Genomic DNA, 16355 nt, shown 5'->3' with positions numbered 1-16355 from the left:
CATTATCAATGCAAATAGTTTATTTGAGCGAACGTGCATTGCATTAATTATTAAGGTATAGTAACATTCAGGAATATTCCTCCATCTGATCTATTAAGCATTACATAAAGGGTTTCACATTGTTCAATACTGTACACCTAGCATGTCAAACTCAATGGCTAACATGGGCCAAATCAACAAGGCTTACGTTTATGTGGGCCGCAAAAAACAAAAAAAAACTACAGTATAAAAAAAGCAAATGAACAAGAACAACGATAACATTTATATTTTCTACTAAACACCAGCCCCCCCTCTACAAAACCTCAGCCCCCTCCTCTAAAAAAAACAAGCACCCACCTCTACAAAACCCTATCCACCCCTCTACTAAACTCCAGCCCCCATACTAAACTCTAGCCCCCACCTGTACTAAATTCCAGCCCCCCTACTAAACTCCAGTCCCCACCTGTACTAAACTCCAGCCCCCACCTGTACTAAACTCCAGCCCCCCTCTACTAAACCCCAGCCCCCTCTACTAAACTCCACCCCCTCTACTAAACCCCAGCCCCCAACTCTACTAAGTTCACCCTCTACTAAACTCCAGCCCCCTCTACTAAATGCTAGCCCCCTCTAATAAACTCCAACCCCTCCTCTACTAATTTCTAGCCCCCTCTACTAAACTTTACCCCCCTCTACTAAACTCTAGCGCCCTTCTACTAAACCACAGCCCCCTCTACTAAACACCAGCCCCCCTCTACTAAACCCCAGCCCCCCTCTACTAAACCCCAGCCCCCCTCTACTAAACCCCACCCCCTCTACTAAACTCCAGCCATCCTTCTACTAAACTTCAACCCCCTTCTACTAAAGCCCATCTCCCCTATTCTACTAAACTACAGCCCTCCTTCTACTAAACCCCATCCCCCTCTACTAAAGCCCAGCCCCCTTATACACTCCAGCCCCCTCTACTAAACTCTAGTCCCCTTCTTCTAAAATCCACCCCCATCCTAAACCCTTGCACCTTTAAAAAAAAAAAAAAAAAAAATAGACTCTGAATTCACTCACATTTAGTATCCTGTGCCTTATGGCGCCGTCCGCACCCTGTGCCAGATATTAAGCCCATTGAAGGCGGAGCATGTCGAAACATGACGCCATGCACCTCTGCCTGCTTCCATGTACTTCTGCCCACTTTCAGTCTGCCTCTTCACCAGGTTAGTGAAATAAGGGTGCCAGGCATAGTTTTTTTTATAATAATTTGAAAACTGTTTGAAATATGGATTTCAACCATATGCTCCTAATGCCTTCACCACTACAAAAAACTCTATTGGTAATGGTGCTAAGAGAATTCATTTAAAGGTTCTTTTCTGTGCGCTGAATGATCTGTACTTTCAGACTAAATACAGACACTAGTGGAAAAAAAAACTAAACAGAACAATTAGCATGAGTGACAAGTAAAACGGGAAAGTCACCTTCCAAGCTGTGGGCCATATTCATTTCCTTCTGAATCTCCCATTTACCATGAAGATACATAAACTACTTTTGTGCATGTACACGTTATTGAAGATCCAAACTACAATGAAATGTTGCATATGAATGTTTGAATTGTATTTTCAATATTATTTGACTAATCTTTACACACCACTCAGTCTAATAAGATACATTTCATGCAAGTAAGTGGATGTAACTTAATTATAAACAGCAGTTTCACAAACCCACGCATTGATACAATTCTTTTAATAAATTACACAGTTTTCATACAGCAAAAAAGAGAAAAGGCTGTTTAGGCTGTGTGTATATACATTGTAAATGGCACGCAGCCATCAACATTTATGACTGTTGATATCTATTTGGAAAAATGTTTAGTTTCACATATGTAAAAATGCATAAAAATACAGGACCAGCACACACCTTTTCCTTAGAAGATCCACACTGTGATGCCACATGAATCAGGGAGACAAATGATCCCTTGAGAAAGGCTCTTGTGTGAGCCCAAAGGTTTCCATTGCACTCTAATAAAGTCTGCATTTTGGGGATCCTATGTGTAGCCGGACGTCTGTTCTCTACATTTAGTATCACATGTTCATGCAGTTTTTTCACATATTGAGTCAGACTTAAAATAATGAATGAACAATTGTAGCAGAAATTTGAACTGAATTTTGTTTTATCAGAACACAAAAACAGTATTACAACAAACTGAAGGGACACGTCAAACACCGAAAAAACAACAACTTTAGTTTAATGTAATTGGTGCATTGATTATGCCCATGCAGTCTTACTATTCATTTTGCTGTCATTACATTAGCAGCTCTAGTCACACCGCCTCTTCTTGTGACTCTCAAAGAGTCTTGCTACACAGTTCCTGAAACAAAAGTTTAAAAAGTTCAAATTATCTTAACAGAGTGTGTTTTTTTAGAATTTCTAAATTTCCAGCTCTATGAATTGAAAGAAAACACTAAGAGTCAGCGCTAATAAACCTGAATAAAGTAAGGTAAGTAAAGGCAGCAACCCTAAGCAAAGGCTCCCTCAAAACTCTTGAGGTAATTGGAGAAATACAAAAATACAGCTCAACTCTGTTTTTTGCAACTCTATGAATTGCCTACTAGAGCAAATCAACCGCTTGTGTAAGATTAGAGAAATAAATAAAAAACAAAACCTCCACAGAAAGAAATAATCACTCTTTTAAATCTGTAGACCTATATTTTTTCTTCTATTTTAATATAAAATCAAGCTTTCATGTACTTAGTTTACTGTAAACCAGTGCTGTGACATTTTCACTTTCATATTAGTGTCTTACCAGGAAGAATGAATTGAGAATGATCTCGTTTTTATGTCCTAGGATGGGCAAACATTTTTCACAAGGTTGCATAGTACATTTGTGCATGGTGGGAATGTTAAGTTCTGCCAAATTATTTTTCCTGAAATTTACATTTTGGGGGGGACATACTGTGCTTGCTTATGTGACGGTTCAAGGCTGTAAAAATGAACCAATATAAATATTTATTTGGCAGTACACTAATCTACCACAAAAGCTGCATTTTCCTGCCATTTGTTGCACAAATCACAGTTTACAGAAGTAAGAAAAAGTAAACAACAGAGGGGGAAAAAGGAAGAGCATTAAAGGAACACTATAGTCACCTAAATTACTTTAGCTAAATAAAGCAGTTATAGTGTATAGATCATTCCCTTGCAATTTCACTGCTCAATTCACTGTCATTTAGGAGTTAAATCACTTTGTTTCTGTTTATGCAGCCCTAGCCACACCTCCCCTGGCTATGATTGACAGAGCCTGCATGAAAAAAACACTGGTTTCACTTTCAAACAGATGTAATTTACCTTAAATAATTGTATCTCAATCTCTAAATTGAACTTTAATCACATACAGGAGGCTCTTGCAGGGTCTAGCAAGCTATTAACATAGCAGGGGATAAGAAAATATTAATTAAACAGAACTTATAATAAAGAAAGCCTAAATAGGGCTCTCTTTACAGGAAGTGTTTATGGAAGGCTGTGCAAGTCACATGCAGGGAGGTGTGACTAGGGTTCATAAACAAAGGGATTTAACTCCTAAATGGCAGAGGATTGAGTAGTGAGGCTGCAGGGGCATGTTCTATACACCAAAACTGCTTCATTAAGCTAAAGTTGTTCAGGTGACTATAGTGCCCCTCTAATATTTTTATCATATATTGCTCTCATCTCACTTGATCTGTGAATAAAATTAACATTAGCTGTCCCCTAGCCATCAATGATCTTTTTTTGCCATCAATCAGCTCTTTATTTTGTGCCACAGGTGAAACTCTGTATGATGAATGTTTGCCCAGGCCTACGTCCATATAGTACTTTACACTTGTGCAATTTGGCCAAACCGTTGATATATTCACCCAAATCTGAGTCTAAATGTTTATTTACTTTCAGTTCAGTTACTTTTGACCTCTATTGAATGAATTCAGTTGAAAAGGAAACTGTGTGAATGTGTGAGAAATTCAAGCCTTATTTTGAAATATTCTCATTATTGCTATTAATTTTTTTTTTTTTTTTTTTAAATGGATCAATGTAATGTAATCACATTTCAGGGCTTATTGGCGTTTGTGTTTGAGGACTCATTGAGTATGGTCTAATAAGGCTTCTCAATTTAGAATCTTCCAGAAAATAGTAGTATTGATAGTTTTTAATATGTTCAGAAGTGTTTACTAATTTAAAATACTGATTCCATCTTCATCTGTCCCTGACATTAGTTAGCTTAGATTTTCAATTATGGGATTTTTCCCACCTACCATATATATCCCAGCTAATTATAGGAGGTTATATCCATCTTTATGTTGATCTTGACAAGGGTGACACACATGTCTTTGAGGTCAATTCAGAGGTTAAAATGGAATATCTTTCTTAATGTGCTTATGAAAATCACTGAACATTTTCCTAATCTCTATCACAGCTGTTTCCCTGTGGGCAAACAATTCCGGTGAGCTTTTTTTTTCAGTGAATCAAAGGCGACTGCTGAGTGTGCCATTTTGTGTGTTGATTTTGTAGTAAACAGATCATTTCCAAAATGTAAAGTAAGCTGCTCAAATTCAGAGTACTCTTCTTTGATCTATTGCATGAATACTTTCTGGTTCTATGAAATAATTAGATAGAAGATACATGAAAAAAACTTTATTTTGAGGTATATTATCTTTAAAATGATGGAGCTAATCTAATCAGACTCTCCCCTAGTCTTCAATCATTTAAGAAGGGCCTTAAATCCCATCTCTTCAGGAAAGCGTATGGCCTCCCAGAGTAATCTCTCCCTTACATACCTGTCCCTATGGGATAGTGCTTTGCTCTCTCCTCCAGCTCTGCTTCACTCCTACTTGATATTTCCTATCCTAATGTTTCTAATACCCCACTTCCTATAGACTGTAAGCTCATTTGAGCAGGGTCCTCTTCAACCTATTATTCCTGTAAGTTTTCTTGTAATTGTCTTATTTATTGTTACATCCCCCCCCTCTCAAAATATTGTAAAGCGCTACGGAATCTGTTGGCGCTATATAAATGGCAATAATAATAATAATAATAATAATAATAATTTGGAGTCATTACTTGCAATACACACGTCCCAGAACAGATTTTTTTTTTAAAGTAAATTAATAAATTATAAGTTTAATTTTTTTGGGAGGTTTTTTTTTTGCAGTTTAATTTTGTGCACATATGTACCCACTTCTCTCTCTTTTTTTTTTTTTTTTTTTAAAACAATAAACTGTAACAGCTGAACTTTTCCTTTTTTATCATTAATTCTATTATCTGAGTGAAGTTATAAACAACGGCTTTTAATGTGTTTTTATAATCTTATTATATAAAGAGTATGCAAGGTTTCTACACAATTGTAAAATTGTTTTCAGTGTAGTTTTGGAAATGCTTTGGTAAAGAAATTATTTTATGAAAGGGTCTAAAATTGAGGGTATGCAATTTCAAGTATTCTGCAAAACTCACCCTCTTCAGTAGCTTTATAAGGAAGTAATTTAATGTTATCAGACTGCTTGAGGTTTTGTTAACTGCTTTGAGACTGGATGCCTCAAGTGATATGGTATTGCTTGTTGAAGGCTTGTTTGGCTGAGAGCCTTTTTTATTTTTTTTATTTTTTCAAGGCCAAATGTATAAAAGATGAAAGGCTTCCAATATTATCTATTAAATCGTGTTTCATCCACATCAGACATATATCTTAGTATTTTCCATGACATGTCTTTATGAAACTAGAATACATGTATCCAAGTATAAAACTTCTAATAGTAAACTTTCTTCATTAGATTGCAACTTTATCAGTATTTATAGAGGCTTTGAAGGGAACACTGTCATTTATTCTGGTAGACATATAAAAGACAATACACAACAAAGAAATGTTTTCTGAAAATACTAGTGATGTAATATCAAAAGGCAAGTTATAAACACTGATAACAATGCACAACACTTCTATGCAGTATATGGTAAATTAAAACTAGTCATTCATACTAAAAAGACTTCACCCATGCAGAATTGACCTACTAAATGAACCAACAAAAACAGATATTATTTTATCTACATACACATATATGAGGCACCTAGATACTTGTATGTAATCATATTTATTCTTTGCCTTTATCAACAACAAAAAGGGGGAGCATCAAACTAAAGGTCTACTGAGCTAAAAAAAAGGGGTAAGCCTTGATATTAATACAAACAACAAAAAAGGAAAAAAAGGAGATGCTCAGACCTATGGTAGTAGGATGCAAAAACGTGTAATAATATTATTGCAAAATCACTAACAAATCAAAATACAAGACGATCATAAGGTAGTATTGATAATTATGAAGAAAAAAGGAAAAAATAATAAAAAACAACAAATAAGGTAGTTACATTAATTAAAGAAAAGTATTATAGAAAGAATTAATCCTAAATCCTGCAGTATTCACGTATGTTTTTGATGTTCCCAAATTAGCATCTGCAATTTTAGCATGTATTTTTGCACCATATAGTGTATTGAGGTGTGAGAAAAAACTAGGAGTATGAGAATGAGCATGAAAAAAATGAGAATGAAAAAAAGCAGAAAAGCATGTTTTGGGCTTATTGGTTGCATATAATTAAGATTTGCGTGGCGCAGCGACCTCGACCCTTCCAATGGCGTTTAGGCCGATGGGAGCGTTCTCTGGAGAAGTCTTTGGAGTCCGCTCTATAGTGAAACCATTTAGAGATGGGTTTAGGGGTGTCTAGATCTGTCGGGAGCAACTTAGAAGAGACCTTTTCCATAGCTGCAACCACAGCTGCTGTGATCATGGCCTGGAGGTCTGAGGAGGTTTGTGATTCCTCCATGATCTGGAATAGATATTCGGGGCTCACCTGATAGATTTGCGTGAGGGCACTTAGGCACAATTAGTGGAGAGGCCTGAGAGACTAGAGACTGGTAGGTCATAGTAGGATGATGAGAGGGCTGTGTCACTGGGGCTCACCCAGGTAATCGGAATCCTGCATGAACAGGTCTGCTTAGCAGCACAAAATGGGGGCTCACCCCGGCCAGAATAAAGTACAGTCCAGCTGGCTTAAACCAACCCCAAGTGCTAGACACTAACCTGACTTGGTCCCACTGAGTGAAGAGGCAGGATGTAATAAAGATTTCCTGTTGCTTGCAGTTGATAGCTGGAGCAGGTAGCTGACAGTGCTTATCCCTTTAAGTTGGCCGCCGGACTAACAGCCGTTAGTATGGGGAGGATAGTACCTCCCCTAGTTTGGGCGGCAAAACTAGACGCCTGACGTTCGTGTGATTAAAACAGCCTAACGTGCGCCTAGTAATATTTCTCGCGAACGCCTAAAAAGGCGATCGCGCCAAACTGCCGAACGGAAGCGTTCGGTAGAAAAAACGAATCGTCTGTGTATGAACGCACAGAAAAAAATGCTGGCATTCGCGCCTAAAAGCCGATCGTGCCAAACTGCCGAACGAGAAACGTTCGGTAGAAAAAACGAAACGTCTGTGTGCGAGCGCAGAGAAAAAAACGTGCCATATGTGACAGAAGGAAAGGAAACCGCGAAAGAGGTATGGAGAGGTAGTATAGACGGCGGGGAGACGTGGAATGCACCTGGGAAGCCAGAGGCAAAGTCCCAGGGGTAGACAAACAGGGGAAAGAAAAGTCCCTGAGGAGAAAAGGGGGGCAGACCTCAGGGGAGAGGGGTTAGCCCCCCCGAAATGGGGTCAAAAGTAAATATATATAAATAGGAATAAGTATAAGGGTAAATATACAATGTCACAGCTATGTAAAATAATGACAATATGTAAAATATATATGCTGAATAATGAGAAGCCAAATTTCGTACATAGCTTGTGATGGAGCAGCAAAGAAAGAGGAAATTATGTCATATGTTACACCTCATACTCTATACTGCATTGTGATTGGTTCTCAGTTTTGTCACTCTTTTCTTTGCTGCTATGGAGTTAGTAAAGAAAGATTATGCAAAATACGAAGCCTCCTGTCATGTGATAAAATTACATTTTTCATACTTCTGGCTATGTGGATATTAGTATAGGGGGACTGAGCAGAGCCACTCCTGGTTTAGTAATGACTGTGCTAGAGGAGTTGGATACATCATAGCTCATTTATAATATTAATAGCCGACATTCACTGGCTAAAGTGTAGAAAAAGGGGCAGGTAAAACCATTTTCCAGCCCTCTCCCAGTATGACCTGCTCCCACAAAGTGGTGTTAGAGTAATTCAATTCATGGCCTCAAACAGAAACAATGTTTCACTATTGTTGCCTTAATGTATGGCTATATATGAGTGTGAGGATGTACACAAGTCCAGACTAATCTATAGAACAACAGATACATGGTGCAAATCAATGGATAATTGCTTCTTCTAGATTAGATGTAAACAAAATTATACATAATGCAGGTGGGCTATCTAGGACTACTTTTAAATTTGTGTGAACAGGCAGCAAAGTATCCAAACATTTCGATGTAGTGATATGGATTGTAGATGTAGTTTATATGATGCAGGATTTTAGAAAAGGCCACTCCAGATTCGGATTCATTAGTCCTTTATTTTAATTAATATGATGTTTTAACAAAACTTTGCTTAGAGGCCTTTTAAATTCCTTTTCTATCACTTAATTGTATTCGTTGCATTACTTCTGACGCTATAGTCCAAATTTTATATGTTTATGAATATTTTGATAGTGAACTGGACAAAGAGCAGGATTCCCTACTTCACGCCACATAGTTTCCCATCTTTGGGGTATAATGTTTTGTTCGAAATGTCTGCTTTTATCGGATCCCTTATAATAGATAGACCTTGAAGAATAATTTCGTGCCAATTGGCAATTTGTCCAACTTTGGGCCAGTCATGTGATGTCTTAAATTACAATTTCTAAACCTTTATGTGCCAAAATCACAAACAAATTAATCTTTTTTTTTTTGATGGATCAAATAAGCTTCTTAGTTTGCCATTACAGAGAATAGGTCTGCACAATGTTGCGGGCTCTATCTTCTGTCCAATCAAGTGGTGGAAAACAAAAGATGCTTGAAGTTAGGGAGCAGTTATGTTATTCACAGATCAAGTGACAAGTGACCAATAGAGAGGAAAATGTAGGAGCTGTAAAACAATATATTACTACCATGCAGCAAGGTTACATGTATTGAATTGTCTATATAATCTGTCTTATCACCCACTTGGAATCACCAATTTACAGTTTGATATCTTTGTCAGTTTGATAAAGTTGTGTTAATGTATACAATACACAATCATTAATATCACAAATTTATTGTAATAAGAAACACAAACCCATCATCATTAATGTTACATTCTGATTCTACGAAGCAATAAAACTAAAGTAGGAAGGGCCTTGGTGCTAGATTTGTTCTGAGCCCACTCATCACAAGAATGGTCAAAAGGTAGATCCCCATCTGTTGTGCATCTACCACAATGCTTTGTCAGGGGGGGGTCTACTATTTGTCCACCCTTGCAGGATGCACTGAGCAGTGCTTATGTGTTTGAATGTAAACGTGTTTTTGCATGGAGTATGTGTATGTGTGTGTGTATATGAATGTAGGGTTTTTTATCTACTGTTGCTATTGGAAACCAGTGATTTACTTTTGTGTAGTGCTTGCCTTTGAATGTAGGAGTATGTCTGTAATGCTGAATGCAGGGGTGTATTTGTGTGTAGTGTTGGCATAAGACACTTATATACACACACAGATACAGACAGAAACTGCCACACATCCAGATACTCATACACTGACACACATGCAGATATACCCACTGCTGCATTGCCACACATGCAGATACAAACACTGACACATGTAGTGATGCAGAGATAATCTGGTACAAACATGCAGATACACAGACACATTATTTTTTATTATTTTTTATTATTTATATAGCGCCATCACATTCCGTAGCACTGTACACATGCACTGACACACAAGGAGATACACAGACACACAGCTACACACAATGGCACTCATGCAGATACAAACACTGATACACATGCAGACTCATAGATACACACAGATACATAAGGGCATAAACTGTCACATTGCAGATACACAGACACACACATGTAGATACGGAGACGCACAGATACACTCTGACACATACATATGCACTGACTCACAGATACACACACTGACACATGCAGATACACAGGCTCGCAGATACACACACAGACAAACATTGAGAGATGCCGATACACAAGCACACACAATGACACACATGCAGATACACAGACACACAGATTCACAGGGGCATACACTGACATTATTGCAAATACACAGACACACAATTACACACACAGATACATGCTGATACACAGACACAGAGATACACACACAGGCACACACACACTGACACATGCAGATACACAAGCACACACAATTACACACATGCAGGTACACAGACACACAGGGGCACAGACTGTCACACATGCAGATACACACACACACCCACCAATGCAGGTCAAAATGTACACACTTTAGCCACCCTTATGTTTCTTACCTTTTGGTTGAAGGAGAGTGGCTTTTGCTGACTGAGACCCCAATCTTCTTTATCCTCTCTGACTCCCACATGGCTCAGATGGGAAAAGGTGATCAATTCTCACTTCCTCCCAGCATTTCCAATCTTAAAGGGGTCCTGAAGGCAATATGCAGGCCCCAGTGCAGCCACACTGCTGTTATGCAGACTTTCTAATGTTGAAACTTATCAGTGTATACTGATCTGCAGCTATTGCAATCCAAATATGCACATACCCCCAAAAGAAAACATTAAAAAAAATTACATGTATATGTTCCATGGGGATTTATTCTAATATATTGCTAAATATTAATGGAGTGTTCCTTTAAGTCAGTTTGAACACTGAATCGTAGATTGACTTTTGTTATAAAGGACAACCTTTTTTGCTTTGGAAAAGTTGATAAACTAAATGTCTGTCAGTCTAATTTGGCAGAATAGTGTAAGTCATTAGTATCAGTAACTTTGCAACCAACATGCACTTAGAGAATATTGACTCATTTCACCTGTCATTGTGCACATAATTTGCAAATTTGCTGCAAATTAACATTAGAATGTTTAATTAACATATCGTTGTATCATCCAAAGTTTGTTACCAACTTGAATTTTTAAATTCACCAGACACACATTTCAATTTCCACTTGTTATTTGTGTTTTTAACCAACTGGAATAGATGTATTGAAGTCACTAGTTGACAATTTTATTTTAATTACAACATAACTGCCACTAAACCAATTCTAGATTCTATTTCTATCTGTGAAAGAAAAACAGATAAGCTAAGTTTTAGCAAGAGACAAATCTGCTTCTGCTAGCAAGTTATTAGTATTTTCTATTGCCTCTGAGATTCCAAGCCTCATTTCTTCTCCTATCTTGTTCCTACTACCCTATCACGCTAAGAATCCTATTTTAAGTACTAACCACAGAGAAATGTACTGTAAGGTGAAACATTATATGTTCCATATAGAATTTCTGAGATTGCATGCTCTCTATTCTGGAAATCTACTGGACATATGCACACATTGGAGACATTTTGTTTTCATTAATAGCTTAATAAACAAATCACTGATGATTGGTACCGTATATACTCGAGTATAAGCCGACCCGAATATAAGCCGAGGCCCCTAATTTTACCCCAAAAAACTGGGAAAACTTATTGACTCGAGTATAAGACTAGGGTGAGAAATGTAGCAGCTACTAGTAAATTTCTAAATAAAATTAGATCCTAAAAAAAATATATTAATTGAATATTTATTTACAGTGTGTGTATAATGAATGCAGTGTGTGTGTGTATGAATGCAGCGTGTGTGTATGAGTGCAGCATGTGTGTATGAGTGCAGCGTGTGTGTATGAGTGCAGCGTGTGTATGAGTGCAGTGTGAGTGTATGAATGCAGTGTGAGTGTATGAATGCAGTGTGAGTGTATGAATGCAGTGTGTGTATGAGTGCAGTTTGTGTATGAGTGCAGCGTGTGTATGAGTGCAGCGTGTGTATGAGTGCAGCGTGTGTATGAGTGCAGTGTGAGTGTATGAATGCAGTGTGAGTGTATGAATGCAGTGTGAGTGTATGAATGCAGTGTGTGTATGAGTGCAGCGTGTGTATGAATGCAGCGTGTGTATATGAATGCAGTGTGAGTGTATGAGTGCAGTGTGTGTATGAGTGCAGTGTGTGTGTATGAGTGCAGTGTGTGTGTGTGTGTGTTGCAGAGCCTTGGTGGGGGGTGTTTTTTTATTTTTTATTTTATTTAATTTTTTTTAATTATTATTTATTATTATTTTTATTTATTTAATTTAATTATTATTATTTTTGTATTATTTATTATTTAATTATTATTTTTTTATTATTACAATTTTTTTTTTCGTCCCCCCTCCCTGCTTGATACATGGCAGGGAGGGGGGCTCTCCTTCCCTGGTGGTCCAGCATTGGTAGTTCAGTGGGGGGGAGAGGGGGGCTGGCAGAGCTGTAACTTACCTTTCCTGCAGCTCCTGTCAGCTTCCTCCTCCTCCGCGCCGTCCGTGCAGCTCCCTCTGTCAGCTCCCACTGTAAGTCTCGCGAGAGCCACGGCTCTCGCGAGACTTACAATGGGAGCTGACCGAGGTGCTGAACGGACGGCGCGGAGGAGGAGGAAGCTGACAGGAGCTGCAGGAAAGGTAAGTTACAGCTCTGCCAGCCCCCTCTCCCCCAGTCTGTAATGGCAATGCAAATTGCCATAATACAGACTATTGACTCGAGTATAAGCCGAGTTGGGTTTTTTTAGCACAAAAAATGTGCTAAAAAACTCGGCTTATACTCGAGTATATACGGTATATATAAATACAAAAAACATTTCACAAGTCAATTAATTAACCACTAGTCATTCACCATTTATAAGCACACACTATTTATCTTCCACATAACTCCCTCTCCCATCTGAAATTGTACATAGAACTGAGGAAAATAAATACATAAAACCTCCCTGATGTGTTAAATAAATGGACTTAGTAACAAATTATGTCATATGAATTTGAAATAATGTTTGGTTATACTTTGGCTAGTTATATTATGTTTCATATAAAATGGTTATTTGCTTCCTCCATTATCCTTAGACAGATCTTGGTCGTTGAAAGGGCAGTGACATCACACACATCAAAAAAGATTTAGTTAACTAAAAAGAGAATTTTTATTTATTCTGAATAAGAGTAGCAAATTACATTTGTCCACTATTTAAAATAAAGTGAATCTGGCAACTGCAAGACTCTTTTCTCATTGAATTTGCTCACAGAAACTATGCTATATTTGAGGAATCCTTAACTGCTCCTTGTCTTGTGTTTTACAGTTTAACCTAAATTAATTTCATGCACGTAAACTCAATGGTGATACAATACCACACATATGAAATTATACATGAGATACAGATGAAAGTCAGAAATATATTGTTTGCTCGTGTTCTTAGTGAAACTCTTTTTCCAGTAATTTCTCAATTTTAACCAGGGGAGCTGGTAGATTTTCTCGTTCTCCACCGCATTGGAGGGGTTAAAAGAAAGCTGTGGCCAATAGGGGCCACATATCCCTTTACCACTGGCCACTGCAGTACAGAATAATATAATGCTGGAGTTTGGGATGCCACCTGTCCCCACCCCTACTTTGACTTTGAGAAGCAGAAGTGGTTTTACTCATTTGGAACTTGAGAAAGGGTATATTGTGACCCTATTAGGCATGTAAGAATGGTCTGCAGAGTGTCTACAAGATTAACATTGTCAAGACAAGTAGATGGGGTCTGTGAAATTATTATATTGGGCCAGGAGATGCCTCATCTCCTGCCGCAACCTTTGGCAATACAAAGATTTACCTACATATTATAAATATACTGGCATCGGCAGACATCTTGTGCTAAGACAGAAATTAAAGTGTATATTGCCAGTCACACTCAGAACATAGGTGACTCCATATTGGAATTTCCAGGCTAAGAAAGACACAAAATTTCTCTCTGCAACTCTATTCATTCAAGTCTTAGGTAAGGAATGCATTATGTAAACAAGATAAGGCATGGTGTCTCACAAGGATGGGGGAAGAAATGCGAACCCAGAGACAAATATACATATAATTATATATACACACTATAAACTTATTTACTATTTTATTAATCACATATAATCAGTAATATGTTAATAATATAGACAATTCATGGATAAATATCAATAAAGAAACATCATATTATTGAATAATATTAGTGGAATATAAATGATCTTACACACACAGCTTCACACAAGAAGACCAGAAAGCCAGACACCAATGACAGATAACACCAAGTAAATAATTTTTACTTTCTAAAACGGAATCTTACAACGTCCTATTGTAAGTAAAAGGGTGAAATTAAGGTTAGGAGGTGTCAATTCTAAATTGCAATTGGAATTGCCGGCACTCTGTCTGGGACAAAGCCTTTATAATTGGCAGGAATTTAGAGTTCTAGTGGCCATATAGATAAGCCAAAATGATGTCGAAATCATCATCAAATTAAGTTAACCCATTCTGCATAATGGCAAATGGACCCCACAACAAGAAATTTTGGTGATGTAATTGTGCCATCTACTGACCAAAATATAGATTATAGTCTGTAGGGTAGACACACCTACAGTTCCCTATTGGCCCTATCAACTAATGACGTGCAGAGAGTTTGGCCCTTTAAAACATAAGGACAAAGGGAATAGAAGACATTCAAATTCAACACTCTGGGACTGACACTCAATTCTGACATTCAAGAACACTCAACACTCAAGATTCAGTACTCAGACATTCAAAAACTCAGCTCTTTGGGACACTCATACTCTTTAAACCATAAACTCTCTTTGAAACATATTCTGACTTGGACAACATTTTTACTATTACTTTTCCAACCAAAACCACTTTTATCTATTCCCATACAATCTCCATCATACTTGCATTCAATTCCTGGGACAGATCTTTAAATTCATCTGACAAGAACATCTACAATATAACTGGTAATGATACTGGTTTTATTTAATTTATTTAAATTAATTCAAAATTTACTAATAGCAGGAATATATGCCTGGATAAATCTCGGTCAGATTTCAACCATTAGAAATCTTAATTAACTAAAGAATATATGGTTATAAAAATTCCATTCCTGCAGGTGGAATAAAGATAATATATTAAAGGTAATATTCACCAACAAGTTAGCATACCGATGTTTTTATCCAGATGTATTTGTTTGCTCTGAAATAAGATAGTGTATCTTATGAAGGAAAATTAAAATGTTATTGCTTCTCGCTGCGCTGTGAGTTCTGTGTTCTGTGTGAAGTTAGTTTCTAAGTGAAGTAAACTGTCATAAATCTCTTGACAGCTGATTGCTTTTAGCCGCTGTATTGTATAAACCATTGCCATTTTGTATGCCTATGTTATACTAAATATTCACTGATTGTTGTCACGCATGTTACATATTTTTTTTATTATTATTGTCACTATAAATTATATATTTTTAAAGAAATTGTGATCACTGCGTGAAGTAATGATCTAAGAGAATTAATATAGTGAGTAATTCTCAGCTTTATTATATTATTAATTTCGGGCAACAGTGCAGAGATATCAGTTTTGATATAATAAAAATTATTAAATTAATTTGATAATTTTTATGAAAATATTATTTTTAATAATTATCACCCCATAAATATCCTCACAATATGGAGTATGAGACTGAGCATACACTGGCCTAATATGACATATTATTACCCTTCAACCCTCAGCCAATAGTTTGAAGGAAGGGGTAGGAGCCTTACCATTTTACAGGTCTTCTTTTATTTTATTTTTTTTAAATTCTTTATTTTTGTTCGTGCATGAAATTACAGTCTGGCTTGCTGCGCCACAATAGTTACAGCCAACCGTTCAGTGACATAGAATGACATGGCATTAGAAATACAGTGCACTTTTTTTTAAGGTGGTATAAAATTTAACAAGATTTACATTGCAGACACGTAGAGTAAACAGATTAGGATGTTAGATACTAGCTTTTCTATTCTCGTTGTGACAATAGTGTAATTGTGGGGCTATACAGTTATAATACCTATGAGGTTAACGAAGATTAGCTATTCTATATGAACATTCTTAGGTATAGTTATACACATGCAGGGTCCCTGTGAGATTATGTGGCTCAGTTTTTGTTATTAATTTAGCATGCTTAAGTAGTGCAACGTTGGAGCTACGATTTTAACTGTAAGTAAAGCCTGCAAGCGGGATTAGTTTGTGCATGAGCTAGGTTAATGACTAATGCATAATACAAGCAGTGCGGTTTTAGGACGTTAGATACAACACTTAACTAGTGCATGTGTGCCCAATAAATGCTTAAAAGTTTGCTTATATAGACTAAAAGTAAAGTCGCTTATAATAGTGC

The sequence above is a fragment of the Pelobates fuscus genome, chromosome 4, assembly GCF_036172605.1.
Source record: "Pelobates fuscus isolate aPelFus1 chromosome 4, aPelFus1.pri, whole genome shotgun sequence".
NCBI classification, from domain to species: domain Eukaryota; kingdom Metazoa; phylum Chordata; class Amphibia; order Anura; family Pelobatidae; genus Pelobates; species Pelobates fuscus.
The sequence above is the reverse complement of the archived record's forward strand: the minus strand, read 5'-3'. Positions refer to the sequence as shown.